At 44.3% G+C, this 15,985-nt stretch overlaps 1 long non-coding RNA gene across 2 annotated transcripts in view; it reads right to left on the bottom strand.

The window, feature by feature from the left end:
- The window catches only part of LOC112946411, a 198,107-nt gene that overhangs the window by 142,189 nt on the left and 39,933 nt on the right, over positions 1-15,985 (bottom strand). The gene's annotated exons all lie outside the window — the stretch shown is intronic.

Below are 15,985 nucleotides of genomic sequence, written 5' to 3'. Positions count from 1 at the left end.
GGATGATGCAACTGCATGAATTTCCTACCTTCCCAATGTACCAAACTAACTGCAGTGTGAGTCCTCCTCCATCTCACTCTGATACATAGTCAAAATGCCAAGGATTAAGGATCTGCTACAGAGAAGAACCTGCCTTCTTAGAGAGACCAATATATTTTCCTAAATACCTGGAGGTGCAGGCATACAAGGGAGACACTTCTCTTGCCTGCTACAAACATAAACATCCATATAAACTAGCTTTCTATGCGTCCAAAGGACAGGGAAGCAGGCCTGAAATAACGAGAAAGGAAGTTACAGGAGCAGAGCATGGTGCCACGATGGCACGACCTACAAACCTGAATGCTGTTCTATGGGAGAAGACCCTCACATCTTTTCAAGAATTTCTGAAGGGATGAAAACACCCTTTTATGTATGAATGTCACGTTAGTGCCTTCTCAATCATCTGAATTTTACATAATTCTGACTCTCAAAAGGTAGTTTGCTGTGATAAGCAATGATATTGTAAGAAAAAATGTTTCCAATAACACAGCATGATGAAGCTTGCTAAACTGCCATTTCATCTGAATTCTCTCGAAGCAGCATATATAAATACCTCTAGACACACATTTACATACATACAAGCAGAGAGAAAGCAAGACCTCACCTTTACTTATCCCACAAGCCTTGTGTGAAATGGACAGACAGACAATTGACTTGTTTTATTCCAAGAAAAGTCAGACAAATAAAAAACAAAAAAAAAATAAAAAGAAGGAAAAAAATCCAAACTGATGATGTACAAGTTGAAAATTGAACTGTCTGAAACAGTTGGTCCAAAATGTTAAAAAGCTACAAGAATTGGCCTGAAGTTGAATGAGAGAAAAATAGACTGAAAGTCAGGAAACTTCCTGTCATCTTTCAGGCAACAGAATTGCTTCCCCAGAACAGCCATGAAATTCCTGTCAACTGAGTCAATTAAAATTGGATTTGACAAGACCCTGAGAAAACACAGTGGGAAAGAATACTAAAGTGGAAAAAAAGTAGATTACATAGAATGCTAGTTCTTTCATTCCTTAACTTCTACACTTCATAAGCAAATAGTCAAGACCTCCTTTGGAAAAATGTGGCCAGTCACAGAACTGGAAGAACAATTTCACCTTGCCATGAGAAAGCTGATGTTTCAAATTGCAAACACAGCCTGGAGAAGATAAAAGGGAATTGCACTTACTCTGCAACACAAAATTCAGAGCTTATTCAAGTCTCATATTTCTGACAAAATGATCAGGGGTGCAACTGCTAATGTAAATTTTAAGTACCACACTTTAGAAGTAATACCATATTTAGATGACAAACTCATCTCATGCCCCATCAAAGCTACTGAAAAAATCAGGTTTACAAACCTTCACTGCCACCGCACATATGGCAAGTTTGTGGGGTTTTTATTTTATTGTTTTTTCAAATAACTATCCAGGAGAGACAGTGACAAGGATATTTATTGTATTAGATGGCATGAGGCAAAGGAGAGCAACAGACTTCAGAGAACAGCCTGGAAATAGTTCTAGTGCACTGAGGGACTCATCTGAAGACCTTGAAAAAAAACCCACAACACAATAATTTAATGTTCTCTTGACATCCACTGGATTTGGATGAGGTCTTTAACTGTTCAAGGTCCACAAAAGAAATTTATGACCATTTGGTTTAAGCTAATAGCTTGATAGGAGTCTTGTCTCAGCCCTTGTCTGGATTAATTCCCACATCACAGCAGCTCCCAGTGATGTGCACAATGGCCACTTTTCCAGAACCAAATCAGTTCTAGTTTGAAGACAGCCTACAACTGTGCTCCGCAGCACAGACAGTTTTGCTTTCCCTTGCTCATAACAATAGGATTAATATGTTGATAAACATCAAACTTCCTGCTAATTAACTAACTCCAGAAGCAGCAAATTGGAAGTTTCAGTATCAGGAATACTAGTCATAATGAGCCTAACCAACCTGTACTGGGAATGCAGATGTGCTGACAGTGACAATTTTTTTCATCTATCTTTGCAATTTAACCTCCCAGCTGCAGGAGGGATTGAATTCAAGCGTTTCAAGTTTGTACTACATTGCCTGTTCTGTCATATCCCCAACAATGACTTAAATCAAGTTAATTAAGTAACTTCATTACATTCATTTCGGAAAAAACTTATACCACCAAAGTAAAATGTTATTTCTATACAAACAGGCTGAAAAGAGAATTATAGAAAGAGAAGCAGCTTTACAGTTTTGCACTCTTCACTTCATCCTGTGGAATAAACTCCAAGTTTCTTCTGTAATCCACATTGTCCTTTTTTATCCACCTGCTAGAAATGGGTAGGAATGAGGAAATTCCAGTGAGGAGGGTAAATGTTGAGTTCTGGTGAGTACAGAAGTGTTCACCTCGCAGCTTCTGTAATGGGATGCTTGTTGGCGGTGGGAAGGCACCGCGCCCCACCACTTGGAAGTGATCTACCCACCCATTTGGGGTCCTTCGACTACAGACAAAATCCCAGACATCCCAGAAGTGGCTCATGTTGGCTTACAACAGCTGCAAAATTCATATCCAAACTTCCCGGAAATTTTTTCCCTCTGCTATTAACTAACAGAAAGACTAAGATCGTGCTGTTGCAATACGCAGCGGGGCAGTTAAGCAGTTAAATGTCCAGAGCCTGGCGATAAAGATGAGATATCACTCCATACTAATTCCTAATTCTGCATTCCTTGCAGGCCTAAAATCTCTACCCAAGTGAACAGAAGCACTAGAGGCACAAGGTTTGTGGCAAAACAAGCAGGCTAATTGCTGTAGATTTATTTTATTTTACTTTATTATAAAGGAGCAAGCTGACTGTACCACTCTGTGTCAGGCCCGGTTTGAAGAGGGCTGTTTGTGTGACCCACTTTCAGGCAAATCCTCTTCCGTGAAGGTACTCAAATTTATGACTCCAGTGCAAACTGGTTAGCAAGCATGGAGCAAATTTGCAGTGAAGACTTTTTTACAGGGTAAAAAGGAATGCCTCACATGAGAGGTTTCCATTTTATAAGGGATTGTCCTGCAATCTGATACATTAGGCAGACAGAGAAGTAAAGCAGCAAGAAATGAACAGCACTGGGAGTGAAGGAGCGCCAGCTTTGCAGAGAAGTTCAAGGCCAGGGACAGCACATGCTTCATTCCTTCTCCCTGCTCCAAACACAAAAAGATAGCGAATGTCTCAGGGGAAAAAAAGAGGATGGAAGGAGGATATATTAAAATGGATTTATGTTCAAACATACTCTTACAAAAATAGCTTTTCTGTTATTTCAAATACTACCCAGCCATTAATGAACTAGACAGAGGAAGGAGATAAGTAATACTGTTCAAAACAGAGTGATTTTTTCTGCATGCTTTGTCTCCTTTTCCTGACCGTCATATTTTCATATTCAGAGAGGGGAGTACTGGCCCAACCTTGGCCCACAAGGAACACCAAACAGGCTCAGAAGGGACTTGTGCATCTGCTCAGAGGTCCCTTAGCTGTCCCCACAACTGCTTCAGAGCAGTATGGAGTAACAGCTCCCAACTGCGGGATGCAGGTGCTGACCTGTGAGCACTTAATGTGCCACCAGCTGCCAGGCAGCAGCTCCTGTCCCTCAGCCTCTCCCCACACAGCTGTGTGCCAGCCAGGTTTATCCCTTCTGCTCTGGACACGGGCAGGGTGGGGAGCACAGGGAATAGGGAGAGGAGGAAAGAGGCCTGACAGACAGACGAGCAGAAGGTGCTGGCCACTGGTTTGTGCACGGAGGATGTGCCGGTAGGTGGAAATGGGCATGGGCAAGAGGCACAGGGATGGGATCCTCATGTCGGGAGGTGAAGGGATGCCAGAAGGGATGGGAAAATCTTTAACAGCCCCCTGCTTCATTTATTCAGATCCAGCTCAAGTAAAATGAGCCATCAAGGGGCACTTGCTGCCAAGCAGGCAGATCAAGGACCTGCTTCTGCCCTAGGCTAGACTCAGTGTTCTGGATCAAATACACTAAGCTTCATGAAACATCTTTAGAAGTAAAGAGTCCCTGCAGTAGGATTATGTTCTTGATTTTTAAAAAACAGATTTGTTGCTTGTTGCTATAACTGCCCAGAGCAGTGAGTTCCTCCCTTTCCACCTCTTCAGACAGCTTTTTGCCTTTCCAGGTAAGGGAGGCCTGGCCTGACAGGCTCATCCCCACCACTGGGCCCCTTTGCAGTCTGCATCAAGTCAGCAAGTCAAAAATCTCTCTCAAAATGAAAAGGGATGGCTGCACATCACAGTGAAAGAGCAAGAAGGAGAGGCTAGCGGCCCCCAAAACTTTCAGATCTTCCCAACAGCAAATCATCTTGACAACAGCACATTTACCAAAAAGGAGAAGAAAAAAAAAGCTCCAAAAGTACAGACAAAATATTTATGCAGAATTGGCCTAGTGAGCTGAACCAAAATAGGAGAGCAGGCAGTCAGGAGGAAAGTCCTCTCCCTCTTGCTCTCAGGCTGTGCAGTTCTCACACAGGAGCTCTGCTTCACTGGCAGAGCACATAAAACCCACCACTTTTCACCTGCACTGTGCATTTTTGGCACGCGGCACTAACAATGACACCGGAATTTAAAAAACAAGAAAAAAACTGAAAACCCCAGCACCCCAAAGCTATTTTTTCCATCTTCACCTACTCAGAAAGTACAAGCCTAAATATAACTAATAGTGGAAAAACCCATCGCAGTACAAAAGTACGCACCGGACACTCATCTGTGAAGTAACTCACCACAGTGCCCTTCAACTCCTGCTCACTCCCCTCTGCCGCTTTTGGCCATATATTCTTGTCACTCTTGTCATGTATTCTCCATCCTTGGCATTGAGAAAGCTAAGAGACCATGAGTGAGGATAACAAGTTCTTGAGGAGAAAGTCATGGCCCTGGCAATAGACAGCTACTCAGACCACCATTTAATACCACCTGCCTAGGACAAAGCACAGGACAGATCATCATGAAGTATCTCTGCATACCTGAATTACTTATTTATATATGAGCTGACACTAAAGCAAATGATGTTCCCCATTCCAACTGTACGGCGCAATTCCAGTTAACACTTTATGTAACCATGTCACCAGCAGAGTCCAGTTTGGTTTAGGGGGAAAAAAGGAACAGAACTTGCTTGCTAGAGTACAATATTTCCTTAACACAATCTTTATTTCTAGGCCATGTGGAAACCCATGGCTGCTGAAGGAAATGAAGCTTGGCCACAAAAGCAGCCATGTAAAAACTGTAACTTCCAAAACACTTATTTCTCTGGCTTTATTAAGAGTGGGAATTTGGCAAGTTTACTCCTGAGTAGCCCCTCATTGATGCTGCTTTCAGTTTTAATTAAAAAAAAATTACCTGGCAGCTGAATTTGTTTAATTACTAATGGTGAGTAATCTAGTTTTCCTTTCTCTTTTACAGTATAGTCACCAGCTAATACTTAGCAATGACATCATTTAGCATTATCCCATGTTTTCAGTCAAAATCAGTTTCAGTGCAAACTTCTGGAGCAACCCCAGTTAATAGATAGGTTTCTCCTGCAGAAGTGAAATGCCTAATAGGGATTACATGGAAGAGACCCTTCCAATTCATTCATCACCAAGTGACAGAAAATCACCACTCAGACTCCAGCTACACAGTTGTCATGGAGAGACAGCAGTGTATGCAGTGCAGGTACCTCATATTCCCCATCCCATTCCCCATATTTCATTCCTATCCTGAAAAATCAGCTGGGACTTCTATCCAGGTCAAGACACAGGAAAGGTCCTCCACAGACTGGACGGATGCTTTCTTTTATTTTCCATCTCATACTGATCAGCCCACCCACTGTTATCAGTGTGTTTGGCATTAGCGGGTCTCCTTCCCCGGCTCCGGCGCAATCCTGTTGATTCTGGTTTATTTTGAGAGTTATCGAAGAGAGAAGCACACACACACACGCTAGCCCTGAGACTCATGTCTGCTGACCTAAGAAAGAAACAGACATTAAGACATGAGAAAATCCAGCTGGTCTGATTTCTTGCCAGACAATCTACCAGCCACGAACAAAATGGTCACATCTCAGGAGATTTGTGGAGGTGGGAAGACAGCTGGTGGTTTACAGCACCTGAAATGGGGCCCAAATCAGGGAATTGCGGAGTCGAGAACCTTGGGAACTGATACTTTCCTTTTACCAGCGTAAATCTTTGCTCCTGTGGTCTGGCAATAAACCCTAAACTGAGCAGTTTCCAGCACTCCAGTGTGCCTGCATTTTTAATGGAAACGATTGTAATCACAAGTGCTTCGGTGGGGGAGATGGGGAAGACTTAGCACAAAACAGTTGCCGTAAGACAATTCCTTCCTGTAATCAAGGATAAACTCTTCACCCTACAGCCCGCTCCCTTTTCTAACAACAGATTTTGAGAGATTGCTATTCTAAAATCCAGAATTGTGCTAATTTCCTCTCTCCTCAGAATCCACAGCTCTGCCCCACACTGCTCGCCACAAAAACTTAAAGCAACTTCTTCCCTCTAACCTCTGCTGTGCAGTCACTTCTTCCTGTCTCTCCAAGACTAGGAAATAAAATCCCAAAGCATCAACCTAAGGAATAAAAAAACCCAGCAGATCTGGAATTTTGCCTGGCCTGCACATTTAAAGGATGCATAGGTGGAAAAAACAAAGCTCGCCCGATCGTGGCATCTGGTCTTGCTAGGACCAGAAAGTAAGCCAGAAAACGCTTTCAATTATCACCTCACCAATCACGCTACAAGTTATTGCCGTGTTTTTTTCGTTAAGGTCCCTGAGGGCATTAAACAGATCACGATATTAATCAGAGAGCATGTAGGAGGGAGAGGGCAGCGGGCTAGGATTACACGTGCGCCGGTCCCCGGAGGCTGGAATAGAGAGGCGAGCCTCGGCATCCCGCTGCGCGCTGCGCGCCCGGCCCTGCCCCGCACGGCCCTGCCGCTGCAGCATCTGATCTTCCCAGGCTGCCTCATCTCAGCTGCTCAACTCCATCAGCCCCGGCGAGTGTTTACCCAGCATCTGGATTTGCCACTTCCGAACTGTCGAGGCTAGAGGCAAAGGAGCCAGCTGTTGCGCTCCTCCCTGACAGGGACAGGAAAACAGAGCAGTCTGGACGGCTACGTGGCTCTGGGCCCAGAAAGGCAGCACAAAACCAATGCAGCTGGGACAGGGAGGGAGGCGTCATTTTGAAACTGCAGCGAGCCTCACGGCGCAGCTCACTGCCCCGCGGGCAGGCTGGGACGCTGCGGCCCGAGGCAGGCCGTATTCCAGACCTTGTTTCACGCAGTATGTCCTGGTAGGGAGGCCGGGCCCCGGCGGCTCAGCTCTCCTCACCGCAGAAGTGCCGGAGCGCAGACAAAAAGCAGCCGGGGCGCAGCGGGGCAGGAGCCCATCTGCAAATGAACCCTCAGTCACACCGGGGAGCCGGGCAGGGAGGGTGACAGGAGGGGAAGGGAGCAAGTCAGGCTTCTCTGGCACCCCAGCCCTCCATCAAAGTGGCCAATAAAAGGAGCAATTAGTGCAAAGGTGCCGCGGCGTTTCTGACAGGGCTGTGGCTTCCCGCGGGGCGGGCTCAGGGCACGTCTGCAGGGCAGATGGAAGGGCCTCGAGATGCTGCTAGGTGAGGTCTAAACGAGCACTAACCTCTGCCGCAGCAACAGACCCTGCGAAGAAGCCAAGAAGAATCCTGTGCTTGTGTTGGTTCCATTAGCACTAACGCTAGCACTGCCTTCCAGCCCGTGCCTTGCCTCAATTTATTCAATATAGGCTAAAAACCATCCACAAGGAACTATTTTTCCTTGCTTCCACAGTCTCGTTTCCTGCATTTGAACTGCTGAATTATCTGTCCCATTATTCCTAACCACAAGAGTATTTCAGTACTGCTCCTCTTTCCATCTTTTTTCCAAATCTCAGTAAGTGACTGCTTTTTGGTACAGTTGTTAAGGGCTGGGGGGTGGTATTGACAGCTAGGGCAACATTTAGCAGGCAGCCTTAAATTCTACTTACAAGTTGAGATTATTTGTGTGCAAACTATACAAACGGCTTCAATTTGCATGACGACCTTCGTCATTTCTTTGAAAAGTTGGCCGCCAGCGCTCCCTTCACGCTGCTCACATAGCTAACAGTTAAAGCAATTCCCTCTAGGTGTAAACAAAAACAACAATCAGAGGGCTGTAATGTTTGGATCCCGAGCCAAAGTCTTCAAAAATAAATTCCAGGATGAAACAATTCTCTTTCGGCCTGCGACATGGAAACAGAGGTCAGCCAAACATTTTGGGGCTAGAAACGACTGTTTGCAAATTACAGTTGTTCACATCTGGCGTTCAGATTTGGCAAAACTCTCAACACTACCCATCACGAAAACTAAACTGAAAGAATGTTTTGGATGCCTCATTAGGGACCTGACAATTAGGAAACATTAAATGTAAAATGGCATGTGCAACTTGAACTGTGTCAGGCAAATGCAGAACGAGGCACTTCTGTGAGAGCTCCCAAGCAGTAACATCAGTGTTAACTGTGGCATTCGTGAACGTGCGAGTGTTTAAGCCCAGGTTGGTATTTGACAGCGTAGCTGCAACTTCTGTGCCTGCTCCCGAGCGTGGCCTGCGGAGCAAGGGGAGCCCATCCAGGGAAGGGCTGCAGGGGCTGCCCCGGGGACATCCCGGCCTGGGCACATCCCGGCCACGCACCCAGCAGGCACGGCCAAGTGCCCAAGCACCCTCAGGACACGAACTAATGCTATGCTGCACTTGCCCAACACGCTTCTAATTGCACTGCACATTTACCCTGACATAAAGTGCCTCCCCACTGGATATAAGATAAATGAAATAAAATTTTAATACATGCACAGGCCTCAGTTACAAAGCTGCAATTGCATCAGTGTGTGTGTACACATACAAACCCACAGAGAAGGCACACGATGTGGAAGATGGTAAAATGAACAAGGCTTGAAGGGGTCTGGGTTCAGAGCTGACTTGGACACAGACTTTGGAGGAGATTCTGAGCAAGTCCATCAGTCTCTGTGTTGCAGCTCCCTCGTCCTGGATGTAAGGTGGTATAGTCTTTTTCCCTCATCTCATTCTCAAAAAGCCATGCCTCACTTTATCGCAAACTAACTAAATAAATTCAGTTTTGGACAGCAGCCAAGACTGGAAAGTTTCATCCTGATAAGCTGCTCTGACTGAACACAGAGGGTTCGAATGGAAACATTTATACATCCTTAACTATAGAGGTTCCTTCCGTTCCTGCTATAATGCAAAATATTACAAGATGTGCCAAGTTTTCGCTACGGTCTGCATCAGGCACCAAGAGGACAGAGAATTGCTCTATGGAGAATAATGTATAAATCCAAAAACATCTTCTGACTGCAGTGACTCTTCCCTCCTGAGATGAATTACATTTTTTAAAAGTCAGCGAAAAATAAAAAATCAAAAAATATCACTTTTAATCCTTGCACTACAAAATGGTCACATCCCCTAGAGGCTAGTTAGGGCCAGAAACATCTTTTTTTTTCTTTTTTCTTTTTTTTTTTTTTTTTTACCCTCCCCATTTTCCCAGATAGAAAGTGGGGGGAGGAAAGGCAAGGGAAAGGGGAGAGAGCAAAGACTGGTTGGTTTCAAATAGCAACATTGTCCAAAAGGGTGAAAGGGAACAGATGGCCGTGGAGAATGCAGCCTCAAAGCTCCAAAGAAAAGGGCTATTTTGACAGATCTTGCTGTTTCCTATTCAAGCATGAACACTCTGGCATGGAGAGTTAAGACGATACAAGGAACAACCTCTGTTCCCAGCAACTGACTATGGGCAACTGGCCCCTGAAGCTCTCTGAGAAAAACAACATGAGACAGACAGACAAACAGATATGGCAGCAAGCCCAGATCTCAGCCACCAGGAAAGAAAAAAAAAAAAAAAAAAAAGAAAAAGAAAGAAAGAAAAAAAAACCCTCAGAAAGGCTAGAAACAGCTGCCTTTTGCTGGCTCCAGCGCAGAGCATTAGAAAGAGCCTGTCCAGCCTTTCTCATCTTCCTTTTGAGTGCAACGTCTTGAAGGGGTCACCCTCAAGCTGTTGGTCTTTGCCCTGAGGGGAGGTGAAAAAGAGGACAGATCAGACCTTGTCTAGCTCAATGAAACCTGTTTCCTTTAATCACAAAGACCTCCCTCTAGCTAAGAGGAACTTTAAAAGTTAAAAAACCCACATAATTAATTCTAGATTTTTGCATGCAAAAAGGTTGAGAAACTTAAAGTTGTGGCTCCCACAGTATGTGTAATTTGTTTGCATAATATGCAGCAGCAAGCCATTATATACGAGGGCAAGGAGAATTGTACTCGCTGTGGGAAACACAGCTAATGTAGGTCCTGACTTCTCCTATCATTCTTCATCAAGAGAATACCCCCCCAGTTGTTTTATTCACCTCTTCTGGGCATGTAGCAAGAGCGATTTGAGCCTGGAAGGTCAGCTTCACATCCATGCCCAAAATGTAGAGACCCAAGCCATCAATTTTAACCAGGCTTCACTGTTTCCAAAGCCTATAAACGGGAAGGGCAAACCTGAGTTACCTTCTAATTCTTACGACATTTTCAGTTTTTAGGGTAGAGTATGAGACAGCACTTCCCGGCCTATGGGCAAAACGACTGAGCAGTTTTCTGTAGCATTTTAGCCCGGACCAGAGCAATGGTCGCTTCGTGCAACAGCTGGAGTGAGGAAAAGAGAGGGCAGCTGGTATAAACATTAACTAACATCCCCACAGATCTTCCCCGACGCAGGGCAGCAGCTATCACCCCATTAATACCCTTATTTTTAAAAATCACTGAAGGAAAAAGGCCGTGAGGAGCTGTGGGCCCTCGCATGCCAGAACTCGGCGTGCAGGAATGCGAGCGCTCCATCCCGCTCCCGCCGGCCCTTTGTTCCCTCCGCTGGGAAGCGGCGCTCGCAGTGCTGGGCTCGATAAGGAGTAAACCCGCGGGAAACCAGACACCAGCGACAAATCACCTCGAAATCCTCAGCCTCCAGGGAAGCCAAATCGTTACTAAAATCTCCATTTTCTACAACATGCAAGTTGGGGGGGGGGGGGGAGTTGTCTCCGCAAAGGATAGCCCATATAGACAGTATTAATTGTAATGGTTAATTGGTAACTAAATAGGTATGATCCGACTATTGCAGCTAAACAATAAACAAAACAGCTTATTTAAGCTAACTCAGACAAAATCCACTTCTTTCTTTCTTTATCATGAGCTTCCTGAGAATGAAAATCTGCTTCAGGCTACGCTTATTAAGGGATTCTCAAATGTAGATTACTGGGTAAGTATTAATGAGCATCTAACTTGCTGAATCGCCTTTCTTCCCTGTTTCCTTGAATAACGTTAACCTTGTGCCATTATCCAGTAGTTTCCATTCTGCTTTACTTTTATTGTGCGCGTCCCTCTGTTCTCTGGTGCTGTCAATGTAACAAACAGTGCTCACAAATTGATCCTGTCCTTCACACGCCAGGACAGGTGGTTCCCCAGGATATTCCCACACATTCCAAATATTTCTAAGTGTTCCACATCTGTTGTCTAAAACAGTTTTAGTTGTCTGCAAGAACAGTAGGAGACAAAACCAAAAATTATATAATTGATGTCTTCTGCCACACAAGAGTCCTCTGTCACTTCAACAAGATGATAAACATATCTGTATATACTTATACGGATATTTATATCTGCTATACTGTATCGTCACTAAAAATTCTTGAAGAGAACATGAGAATTAACTTAAGACAGTGGTAATGGCCTACATGATAAATCTGTGTGGGCTTTCTGTTTTGTTTTGTTTTACAGTGTCTGCTGATCTGTGGGAAATTTTAGAAATGTAAATATTAACGGGATTTACGCAATTTTCTGGCTGTGAGAATCACTGTGTCATTGTTAACAAACAAACAAATCAAAAAAACAGCCCCAATGTAGATCTACACAACCCGTGCGATTTTTAAGAGTGTTCTGCTTTGGCCTAGAGCAGCTACGGGAACACCGAGTGCTTTATGTTTGTTTTTTCCCCTCTAGAAAAGTGAACCTAACCAGGTATAGTTTAAAAACCTGTGATACAGGTGACTGCTCTGAGCAGTGAAACGGAGCCGCTGTCGGGGCGCGCAGACCAGGCAATGGAAAGCGCGGAGCCGGCGCGGCTCCGGAGCAGGAGGCAGCAGGAGAGCGGCAGCGCTGCAGCGGGGCCACCCAGCCCCGTGCAGGGCCCTCCGAGGTGACAGGGACCGCCGGCACGGGGCAGCTTGGCCTGCATGTCCCTCGAGGAGCCTGCTCGAGCGCTGGGGCACCGCCTTGTCACCCGCTGTCATTCCCAACAGCGTCATTCCCAGCACCAGACGGCATTCCCGGTGCTCAGCCCACACGACAGCGCACGTGAGTGAAGCTCGAGAATGGTGGTACAACCACGACCTCCACAGCCATGCTGTATGAACACCCACGCTTCTTTTCTTTCTTTCAGCTACGTAAAAGACACCTGCTATGAGCTACACAGAAACGTTGCACCTTGCGTGAGGTGTCTGGGAGACAGACCCAAGTCTTTGCCTCTGGGAAATGGATGCCACTGTGCAACTGTGCTTGAACAAAGCAGGACCAGATTTCTTGGTGCTTCCCACAAGGCTGGGACTGACAGAAAGAAAGAGACTGACAGAAAGAGAGAGACTCAGCTGAATTCATCGTGGAAGAGGGCTTGCTGACTGCCAGGTACAGCCTCTCAGCAGCACACAGCACGGCAGGATGCTGGGTATCTAGGTACACGTGGACATCTTCACTGAAACCACAACAGGATATTCCACAGAAAGTGGAACAGACCGACAGAGAGAAGGTTTTCAGCTTTCTTTTCAATAGAGAAAAATTTGTTTCTCTTACCATAAATTCCTCTGAGACTCTACTACCATAGTGAGAACTGGGAAGGCCAGAGAGGAAATTGTGACAAACACGCTCAGCTTCTTCACTGAGAGCAACAACAGGAACCTGAGACAAGATTTGTGTGAGTGAGTTTTACTTGACTTGCAAATATTTGCAAAAGTTTCTAAAAATAATTCTGATGCATAGATGTCAACAAGCACAACTCTGAAACATGAAGCCAAAATTGCCACTGAAAATTTTCTTGCACTTACGTATGAAGATTCTTTTTTCATATTTTGTACTGAAAAGAATTTCAACAGCTAGGAAAATTTAAAAAGAAATCTTAATATCTTTCAAAGGAGCTTGCACACGGCTTTTCAATGAGATTCCTGTTAGCAATACACTGCACTTGTTTAATACACTTGCTAAACTTTTGAACTATACTGAATTCTTCTAAAAAAATAAATCAAGCAAAGGTTAATATATCTTAAATATTAGCGAGAGGGAGAACATTACAGAAAAGATTGTTCTAATTCTTGCTTTCCAGAATCCAGAAAGTCTTACACAAGATTCCACTTTCCACATGCAACGTAAATGCATCAATAAATAACTAAAGAAACAGGAAAGCTTTAGATGAATACACCTGAAGCTTTGAACACCTGAAGCTTTCAGATATTTAGGAAGTCTTTCTGAGTGCCCACAGCAACATCAGGAGTGTGGAACTGGAATCCAAGCAGCGGGGGCAGACGGAGAAGACACGGGGCAGGGGCACCTCGCAGAGCTGCTCTGCAGTCCGGGGCAGTCTCCAGGCAGAATGCTACAAAACAGGCAACCATACCAGCACAGATGAAAATATTACACACTCTCTCTACTCAACTGCAAATCTTGCAGTATTTGGTGGGGTTTTCAAAACTCCACTTTCTGAAACCAAGTGCTTCTGAAAAAATTCATGGTTTCCTATTCAGCATTCTCCCCGTCCCGAGCAGCCAGCGTGCACTTTGCTCTGCTATGACAGGTTTGAGAGGGACTTGAAAACATAGTTCTCGTTGCATCCCTGAGGTTTAGGAATCCAGGGCAAATAAAAAGACATTTCAAATATATGTGTACTTCAAATCTCAAACTTCTGGGCGTGATGTGGAAGGCCTAACATTTAAAGCTGACAATACTGATGTAGCAGTAGCAACTTTAAGCACTAGATTTGTTAAACTTGTGCTATTTCAATTTAAAATGCTTGAGGAACCTCGTACCTACTTTCATCTGACAAACCACAACTAGTTGTCTGAGATTGCTATGTGTTTCCAATCTGCCTAGCTGCAGTGCAGTAACTGTGCACAAACTCTCCCTATTTGCAGTGAATTCCTGCAAATCCCATACTTTTTTTTCTGTATGCCTCAGCATACATAGAGAATTCAGACAGATAGTGCAACAAATAACTCATGGCAGAGCATTCCTTTATACTTGTGTCTTGTTTTCCATGCGAGGCACCCACAGAATTTTTAATTTTTTTTTTAATTGGAGAAGACAGATAATCAACAACTGCAAAAATAACCAAGTTACCAATTTTTAAACCTTCTGCAGCTCTTGGATCAGCTGCCAAAGCCCTCAGATTTTCATTTCTACACAACTGTTAAACGTTGGAGGGGCAGAAGACATCTAATGAAGCCACTGAGTTCTCTCCTGTTAATCACTATCTTCAGAAAGGCAAGCGGCTCATTTCTCCAACGCGTTCAGCACACGAGCAGCTCTTACTCATGGAAGATGATTCAATTTGGGGTCTACAGGAACTTCAACCAACTGGGCCTTGATTTCTGTTTGCACATTAACAGTACTGTAGAAAATGCTGAAATTAATCTTTTCTAAGAAGAGAATTGGTGGTAATGGGAGAGTCGGATTCAACACTAGTGCTGCCTCAGCTTCCCAGAGGAATATTCATTCATATTTGTGTCTTAATTTCCAGCTTGCCTGCTGCAGCAAGGAAGGTAAGAGAGGACAAAGCAACCGCGGAAGCCTAAAATCAATCAGTGGGCCACCTACTTCACCACCTTCAGTCCACCCATCCAGTCTACTTCCCAGTTTTGCTATAGAGATGCTATGAATGCCAAGGATACCACATAAAAGGACTTGCTAAACTGAAGATAAACTGTATTAACTGCTTCCCCTCACCTACCCAGCCACTCATCTCACCAGAGGGGTCTGGTCAGGCATCATTTTCCCTCAGTAAACCAGGCCAGCTGCTTCCAAACACCCTCTATCTTTGTGGAAGCCTTAGATAAGAGTACTTACCCTAGTATTAATCCTTAGAGAAATCTGTGGCTTTGGTGGCTTATCACAGAATGAAATAAAGAAAAACACCAATACTCCAGATAAACTTAATAAATGTTTAAACTGTTACTAGGTTTGATAGGTACTTAAATAAGATAGGTACTTAAATAAATGTCAATTAATAAATTGACAATATTTTGTCAAGTCTCCTCTGCCTTTCAAGTGCAAAATGGTAATATTCCAAGTAAAATAGGAAGATGTAGACAAGGAGTAAAATAACAGCTTGCTATGAGCAAGTCTACTCCAGAAGAGAGAATATCCTGAACCTAGGGCATTTAGGATGACTAGGGAGGTGATCAGTGGATTCAAGTGACAGCTGTAAGGGTTAATTAACAGTCCCAGAAGGAAAACACACACTTGCTCTATGTTAGCGAGTCTCCTGATGCACTGTCCAGTTTTGCCATGGGAAACAATTGTGTATCCCTATTTATTTATTTCCCTGGGAATAGCTAGGAAAGCTTTTCTTGTTTAATTTGGGAGGCATGGCAAGATGGAGTGTGATGCTCAGGTGTGTGAATTTCTGCACTCTCATGTGCCACATAACTGACTCTGCTGAGACATAAGTACTTTTTACACACGAGGCCAGATGTTCGGCAGACAGTTCTGAGGCAGGTTTCCTTCTGCTCATCCTGCCAAAGATCTTGTTATTTCTGACCTGAGACACATTCAGGAGCTGTGATGGAATTGAGTTTCCACGCTTAGGTCAGTTCCTGGCACTGGCAGATGTGACAAATGATGTGACAAGCTGCATGTGATGTTTTAGTGAGGATTTAGACTTTCAGCTTATAAAGAATT

This window comes from Nothoprocta perdicaria, unplaced genomic scaffold, assembly GCF_003342845.1.
Source record: "Nothoprocta perdicaria isolate Ctin4 unplaced genomic scaffold, notPer1 scaffold_204, whole genome shotgun sequence".
NCBI classification, from domain to species: Eukaryota; Metazoa; Chordata; class Aves; order Tinamiformes; family Tinamidae; genus Nothoprocta; species Nothoprocta perdicaria.
The sequence above is the reverse complement of the archived record's forward strand: the minus strand, read 5'-3'. Positions and strand labels throughout refer to the sequence as shown.